Here is an 8,710-nt window from a genome sequence, read left to right on the forward strand (position 1 = left end):
ATCTATCTATCTATCTATCTATCTATCTATCTATCTATCTATCTATCATCTATCTATCTATCATCTATCAGTATACCTATCATCTGTCCATCATTTATATATTTGTATATCTATCATCTCTCTATTTATCTATCATCTTCCTCTATCATCTATCATGATCTCTCTATCTGGCTATCTGTGTATCTATCAGATGTTTGTCATCTATCTATGAATCTATGAAAAGGTCATGATGGACTAGAGGCCATTTTGTAATTTTTTTTTAAACAGGTTGACACAGCCAAAGAATTCATCAACCAATTAGCCAGCCTTCTAGCAAGGGGCCCCTCCACAGCTGAGTAGGTTGGTTCTCAAAAAATAGACATATCTTTGGGGGACCACACTTGAAGCCTTTTTAGTATGCTAGAAACTACTGAAGCTTCTTCTATGCACATAGCCATTGAAAAGGGGAAGGGAATAAGAATCCGATGAAGTAAATGCTATTATTATAACCCCCATTTTATAATTGAGGAAACGGGACCAAATGGAGGTTAAGTGACTTGCCTAGGATCACACGGCTAGTAAGTATCAGAGGATGGATTTGAACTCAGATTTTCCAGATTCCAGGACCAGCATTCTTTCCACTATGTCCAGGACCACCTCCACACCATTATGAAGCATCATAGTAGGATGTGTGGGATGACTGTGTGATTGAAATAGGAAGCATGATGGTCAGGTGGAGGGTATTGTAGAGCAGAGGTAACAAACGGAGAAACAGATTAAAATGTAATTGGGAAAAGTACAACAAAACATAGATAACATTCCATTTTAAAATTAAGTCAATGAGTGGCCCACAGGTATCCTTATATATAGATCCATGGGCCCTTTTAAAATTTGAGTTTGACACCACTAATGTAGAGGGTCTTATCTCTCAAATCAGGTAGAGGTTGAGCTAAATGGCTTATAAATTGTTTTCCAAATCCAAATTTCGTTGATTTTGTTTAGCTGGGTTCTGTTACCCTTCTGTATTCATTAAAAAAAAAAAGGCCCTTCTACTTGCCCATTTAGAACATCACAGTATTGCTATCAATCAATAAACATTAATTATGCACCTACTTAATATGTGCTGGGCACTGTACTAAGCAATGAAGATACAAAAAGAGCAAAAGACATTCCCTTCTCTTAAGGAGCTTACAGTCTAATGGGGGGACAACATGTAAACAAATAAGTACAAAGCAAGCTATATGTGGGATAAACAGGAAATAATCAACAGAGGGAAAGTACTGAAATTAAGAGAGTTTCAGGAGGACTTTTTTTAAATAAGTGGGATTTTCATTGGGTCTTAAAGGAAATGGGGGAGGTCAGTAGTCAGGGTGGGGGAGGAGAGCATTTCAGACACAGGGCACAGCCAGAGAAAATGTCCAGAGCTAAGAGATGGAGTCTCTTGTTCAAGGAACAAGGTTCACTAGATTAAAGAGTATGTGTTATGGAGTAAGGTGTGAAAAGACTGGAAAGTTAGGATGGGGTCAGGTCTCAAAGATATTTTAATACCAAACAGAGCAGTTTGTACTTTCTCCTGAAGGTAATAGGTAGCCACAATAGTTTACTGAGTTGGGGGAAATCATTGGTCAGCACTGTGTTTTAGGAAAACACTTTAGGGGGTGGAGCCAAGATGGTGGAGAAGAAGCAGGAAATTCTGTGAGCTCCTGCCACAACTACCTCCAATACCTGTAAAATATTACTCTAAACAAATTTTAGAGCTACAGAACCCACAAAGTGACAGAGAGAAACAAATCTCCCACTGAAGCCAGCCTAGCAGGACAACAGGAAAGCTTTATTGTTCCAAATTGGAAGCTTAGCCTGGGGCAGCCCCAACCACCCGCCCAGACAGGCCCAAGCAAACTTCAGGAGAGTGAATCACCAGCAGCTGTGGTGATTTCCAGAACTTTCAACCCATAAATGCTAAAAAGAAAGTAAAAGATCAGTGGGGAGCTGTGTTGGAACCAGGTGATATAAGAGCATGATCAGACCCCCTGCCCCTATGGTAAGAGGTTGCAGAGGCACAGCATTTGCAGCTGCTGCTGTGTGTCTGCCTCTGGAGATCCTGGCCTGTAGATCAAAGGGGGACCAAGCGACCATTTAGAGGGTAATTGCTCTTGCTTTGACCTGTTTGGATCTGGGTCACTGTCTTGGGAGGTGGTCCTGGGGGGAGAAACGCCAGTGTGCCAGAGCTTGTGGTGGCTGTAGAAAGGGCACCCTCCTCAGACCTTTGACAACATTTGTGAAAACCCTAGCAATTTGGGACAAAGCTCTCCCCTCTGGAAGCAGAGTTCTACTGTGGCAAAAAGCTCAAAAGTAAAGTAATTGAGTGAGCAAGCAAAAAAAGTAAAGAAAGCACAGCAATCCAGCTTTGGATTCCTTTTTTAGGGGACAAAAAGGATCAAAGCATGGAACAGGAGGAAGACAATGAAGTCAGAACTCCTGCACCAAAAGCTTCCAAGAAAAATATGAATTGGTTACAGGCCATAGAGGAGCTTAAGAAGGATTTTGAAAACCAAATAAGAGAAGTGGAAGAAAAATTGGGAAGAGAAATGAGAATGATGCAAGAAAATCAGGAAAAGAGAGTCAACAACCTGACTGAAGAAAATAACACCTTAAAAAATAGACTAACTCAAATGGCAAAAGAGACTTGAAAAGCCAATAAGGAGAAGAATGCCTTAAAAAGCCAAATTTGCCAGATGGAAAAAAAATCTCAAAAGCTCACTGAAGAGAATAATTCCTTCAGAATTAGATTGGAACAAATGGAGACTAGTGACTTTATGAGAAATCAAGATACTATTAAACAGATCCAAACAAATGAAAAAATAAAAGGCAATGTGAAATATCTATGTGAAAAGCCACTGACCTGGAAAATAGATCCAGGAGAGATCATTTAAAAATTATTGGACTACCTGAAAGCCATGATCAAAAAAAAGAACCTAGAGGGAGTCAAGATGGCGGAGTAGAAGCACAACCTCTGAGCGGCTCCAACTTCCACCTTCCCCAATCAATGTAAAAAGGGGACTCTGAACAAACTTTGGAACTTCAGAACCCAGAAAATTAAAGAGAGAAGCTAACCCCCGCTGAGGACAGTCCAGCAGGCCGGCAGGAATCAGCCAGTGCAGCGCTCTGGGAGCCGAGCCCAGGCCCCTGTGAGCCTGAGGTTTTGGCCCCAGGGCAGATCTGACCAGCTGCTGGCCAGAGGGACTCCAGATCAGCAGCAGCTGTGGCCATTTCCAGAATTATCAACACATAGATGCGAAGGACAAAGTGAGAGGTCAGTGCAGTCTGGAATTTGGGACCCAGTAAGTGGGAGTGCATGGAAATATATATATATATATATACTATTATTAATACTATATTACATGTAATTGGGAAATAAGATATACAGGCACTGGGACATAGAGATCTGCCTTGCCCTACTGGAAAAGTCAAAAGGGGCATGGGAGAAAATATAGGAGAGAGCACATTGGAGGAGGGGATATCCTGTGGGACTGCTATTTTGGGGCGGTTCGTAGGCGAAAAACGGGGAGAAAATTTTAACTCAAAATCTCCCGGAAATGAATGATGTAAATCAGAAGTTAATAAAGCATTTGAAAAATGGAAAAAGAAAGAAAGAAAGAAAGAAAAGCTTGCCTTAGGCTGGCCCAAGGCTATAAAAAGTCTGTCATCTTCTCATTCTGAGATGAAGTTAGCTTTTTTTCCAGTGCAGGTACTGGGATTCTTCTGACTTCCTGGTCATTCTCTTAGCCAATTATGCGTAGACTGAATGCCTAGCAATACCTAACAGATAGAATACTAGAGAAGTTTGGATTGTACCCTTCCTTCTCTGTACCTGGAAACAGAACATTAGAGCTTATGATTTCTTATTCAAATAAATGGATTTCTATTGGTAAAAAAAAAAAATAGAACCTAGAAATCATCCTTCAAGAAATTCTCAAGGAAAATTGCCCTGATATTTTAGAACCAGAGGGCAAAATAGAGGTTGAAAGAATCCTCCAAATCACCTCTTGAAAAAGATCCCAAAAATAAAACTCCTAGCCATATTATAACCAGATTCCAGAGTTCCCAGATCAAGGAGAAAATATTACAAGTAGACAAGAAGAAACAATTTGAATATTGTGGAAACACAATCAGGATAATACAGTATCTGTCAGCTTCTACACTGAGGGATCACAGAGCTTGAAATATGATATTCCAGAGGTAAAAGTAGCTGTAATTAAAACCAAGAGTCACCTACCCAGTAAGAGTGAGTATCATGTTTCACAGGACAAAATATGGTCATTCAATGAAATAGAGGACTTTCAAGCATTCTTGATGAAAAAACCAGCGTTGAATAGGAAATTTGACATTCAGATACAAGAAGCAAGAGTAGTATGAGAAGGTAAACAGGGAAAAGAAATGATAAAGGACTTATCAAAGTTGAACTATTTACATTCCTACATGGAAAAATGATAATTGTAACTTATGAAACTTTTCTCAGTGTGAGAATAGTTGAAGGAAATATAAATGTGTGTGTATGTATAGATAGATAGATAGATAGATAGATAGATAGATAGATAGATAGATAGAGATATGTATACATACATGTCTATACAGGAGGGTATATGGGTGTATGAATATATATGTGAGTTTGTATATATGTGTATAGGTATATATAGACAGAGGGCACAGGACAAAATGAATAGGAAGGGATGATACTTAAAAGGTGAAACAGAGATGAGATAGGAATATAATGAGAGGAGATGGGGAGAGACAGAATGGGATAAATTATCTTATACAGAAGAGATGAGGGAAAATTGTTACAATGGAGGGGAAAAACAGGAAGGCAAAAGGAAATAGGCCAACCTTACTCTCATTGAATTTGGCTAAGGGAGGGAATGACATACACACTACATAGGGTATCTCATCCTACAGGAGAGTAGGGGGGAAGAGGATGAGAGGGAGGATGAAGGAGGGCAGGGCAGGTTGAGGGGGAGGGAAGTTGGAAATACACACTTTGTAAAGGGACAGGGTCAAAGTAGAGAGTAGAACAAGTGGGGGGCAAGATAGGGGGGAGGGAAATATAGTTAGTCTTTCACAATATATCCACTATGGAAATGTTTTGCATAGGTACATTTGTACAACCTATATTTAATTGACTATCTTCCTAGTAAGGGTGGGTGACGAGGGAGGAAGGGAAAGAATCTGGCAAAGTTTTAAAATCATATGTTAAAATATATATATATGTATGTGTGTGTGTGTGTAATTATTTTTTTACATGAAACTGGGAAATAAGATATACAGGCACTGGGATATAGAGATCCATCTTGCCCTACTGGAAAGTGGGAGGGGGATGGAGAAGGATATAGGAGACAGCAGATTGGGGTGGGGATATACAATGGAATCACTGTGTTGGGATGGTGGGCAGGGGAAAGATGGGGAGAAAATTTGTAACTCAAAATCTTGTGGAAATGAATGATGGTAAACTAAAAATAAACATAAAGTTTAATTAAAAAAAAAAAGAAAAAAGTGCCAAAATTGCCAGATGGAAAAAGAATTTCAAAAACTCACTGAAGAGAATAATTCCTTCAAAATTAGATTGGAGTAAATGGAAGCTAATGACTTAATGAGAAATCAAGATACTATAAAACAGATCCAAACAAATGAAAAAATAGAAGGTAATGTGAAATATCTCATTGGAAAAACCACTGACCTGGAAAATAGATCTGGGAGAAATAATTTAAAAATTATTGAACTACTTGAAAGCCATGATCAGAAAAAGAACCTAGAAATCATCCTTCAAGAAATTCTCAAGCAAAATTGCCATGTTGTTTTAGAACCAGAGGGCAAAATAGAAATTGAAAGAATTTACTGATTGCCTCTTGAAAAAGATCCCCAAAAGAAAATTCCTAGGAATATTAAAGACGAATTCCAGAGTTCCCAGCCAAGAAGAAACAATTTGAGTGTTGTGGAAACACAATGAGGATAACACAAGATCTAGCAGCTTCTACATTTAGGGATCAAAGGGCTTAGAATATGATATTCTGGAGGTCAAAGGAGCTGGGATTAAAACCAAGATCCAGCTACCCAGCAAAACTGACTATAATATTTCATGGGGAAATATGGTCATTCAATGAAATAGGGAACTTTCAGGCATTCTTGATGAAAAAACCAGAGTTGAATAGAAAATATGACTTTCAAGTACAAGAAGCAAGAGAAGCATGAGAAGATAAACAGGGAAAAGAAATCATAAGGAACTTATTAAAATTGAAATATTTGGGGCAGCCAGGGATCACAGTGAGTAAGAGCACTGGCCCGAGAGTCGGGATGACCTGGGATCGAATCTGGGCTCATACACTTAGCACCCACCCAGAAACACCTGGCCGTGTAACCTTGAGGAAGTTACTTAACCCCAATTGCTTATTAAAAAAATTGAAATATTTACATTCTTACATGGTAAAATGATAACTGTAAATCATGAGACTTTTCTCAGTATGAGAATAGTTGATGGGAATATATATGTTTATATATGTATACATACACATATATTTATATAGGAAGGTATATGTGTGTATAAATGCATATGTGAGTGTGTGTGTATATATGTGTACATGTATACATAGAGGACACAGGATCAGTTGAATAGGAAGGGATGATATCTAAAAAATAAAATTAAAAGGTGAGAGAGGAATATAGTGAAAGAAGATAGGGAGAGGTTTAATAGGGTAAATTACCTCATATAAAAGAGGCAAGAGAAAACGGTTACAATGGAGGGGAAGAATAGGAAGGGGAAAGGGAATGGGTCAACCTTACTCCCATTGAATTTGGCTTAAGGAGGGAATAACATACACATTAAATTGGGTATCCTATCTTTTAGGAAAGTAGAGGGGAAGAGGATAAGAGGTGGGATGATGGAAGGGAGGGCAGATTGAGAGGGGTGAAGGGTAGTTAGAAATACACTCTTTGTGAAAAGGGACAGGGTCAAAGTAGAAAATAGTATAAGTGGGGGGCAGGATAGGATTGAGGGAGGTATAATCATTCTTTCACAATGTATCTATTGTGAAAATATTTTGTGTAACTTCACATGTATAACCTATATTGAATCGCTTTTCCTCCCAGTAGGGATGGCTGATAAGGGAAGAAAGGAAATAATCTGGAAATCAAAGTTTTAAAATCAAATGTTAAAAAAAATTATATATGTATATATATATATATATATATACACATATAATTTTTTTACATGCAACTGGGAAATAAGATATACAGTCACTGGGGTATAGAAATTCATCTTGCCCTACTAGAAAGTCGGAGGGGGCATGGGGGAGGACATAAGAGAGAGCAGATTGGGGGAAGGGGTATTCAGTAGAATCCCTCTTTTGGGGTGGGGGTAGGGGAAAGATGGGGAGAAAATTTGTGGAAATGAATGTTGAAAACTAAAAATAAATTAAACAACAACAACAAAAAGAAACAAAAAAAAACAAGTTACATTGTTCTATGTGGAAGACCAAGTTAAATAAATTATGTCAACTGGTCTGCTTGGAAACCTGCTTTTATTGAACAAATGTGCTAGAAAAGAAGTGGCGTACCTGCTGTTACCTTTGTTCCTTGTTGACACAACCTGAGAAGATTCGGCAGCACTTACTTGATGTGTAGTTTGGAAAATGATGCAGTAAATGGAAAAAATGCAACATCCTAATGTGTCCTGGCTCTTGAACAAATACTGGTTGTGGAAAGAAAGTGTGACATGAAGGCAAGACAAGCCAGAGCAGAGCTTTGCACATTCCAGGGGAGGGTTTCAGGCAGTATTGTCCATGGAGATTCCCTTAAAGGATATGACCAAGGTGAAACCTGTGTGCCAGAAGCAGCTCATTTGCAATGAGAGAATTGTCCTCTCATCTCCCTTGAGGGGGAAGCCCTAATGCCAGTCATATATTTGAGGAGAAAAAAAAAAATCACGTGTCTTTAGAAGATGAAGAAACCAGGGACTAGCAGAGGCTTGTCTGGAAATGGAGTTGAAATCTCAGCTGCTAAATCAAAGTTAATGTGGAAGAAGAAAGAGTTCCAATTAGGTTACAAAATGAATGTGACAAACAAGTAACCCTAAGGAAAGGAACAACTGTGACCCAGTTTAAACCAACTAATCTGCAGATGTTGGTTCTTACTCTTGTCCTAAAATGAACAGAGATAATGATGAACTCCCATATTGAATTGGATCCAATATGGTGCTGCCTAACTAAATGAAAGACAGTAAACAGGGGAATATGTCCAAAGAGAGAGTGCCCAATTCCTGAGGTAAAAACAAAAAAAAACAAACTAGAATTTGGAAACCATTCCTTAAAATGCAACAAAAATTCCTAATAAAAGCCTTTGGCCAGAAGTAAATATGACCTTTCTCCATTACAGTTTTATTTTTCATAAAAAGAAACACAAAACTTGAAGATATAAATCTCTGATTTTGGCTAGGATAGTTGCATATTTTTTTTTCTCTTTTGGGTTGTAAATGCTCATTATCTTAAAAGACTGAGGAAAATCCAAAAACTATGTTTTTAGAGAATGACAGAGTTGGAAGAGACCTCAAGAAACAATCTGAAAAATAACTTGTTACGAAGTCAAACTGAATATAATCTGACATGGGAAAATACAGATTTTCAATGAAATAGAGGACTTTCAAATATTCCCAATGAAAAGATCAGAGCTGAATAGAAATTTTGAA

The 8,710-nt window shown here is 38.2% G+C and overlaps 1 long non-coding RNA gene across 6 annotated transcripts in view; it reads right to left on the bottom strand.

Moving 5' to 3' along the window:
- LOC138175827 (uncharacterized) overlaps nt 1-8,039 on the bottom strand; it is a 15,128-nt gene extending 7,089 nt beyond the window's left edge. For 2 of the 6 annotated variants that reach the window (XR_011172103.1, XR_011172101.1), the window contains exons 1-2: nt 7,584-8,018; nt 541-679 (exon numbers count right to left, since the gene is read on the bottom strand). This is a non-coding gene — a long non-coding RNA (uncharacterized lncRNA). Of the gene's footprint in view, nt 1-540; nt 680-7,583 lie in introns of all 6 variants that reach the window. The other 4 variants (XR_011172102.1, XR_011172105.1, XR_011172104.1 and 1 more) reach the window with 4 other exon arrangements.
- Between the last annotated feature and the right edge of the window lie 671 nt (nt 8,040-8,710).

The sequence above is a fragment of the Petaurus breviceps genome, unplaced genomic scaffold, assembly GCF_028583685.1.
Source record: "Petaurus breviceps papuanus isolate PSGF00001 unplaced genomic scaffold, PetGlider_PUasm1.0 79, whole genome shotgun sequence".
NCBI lineage: Eukaryota > Metazoa > Chordata > Mammalia > Diprotodontia > Petauridae > Petaurus > Petaurus breviceps.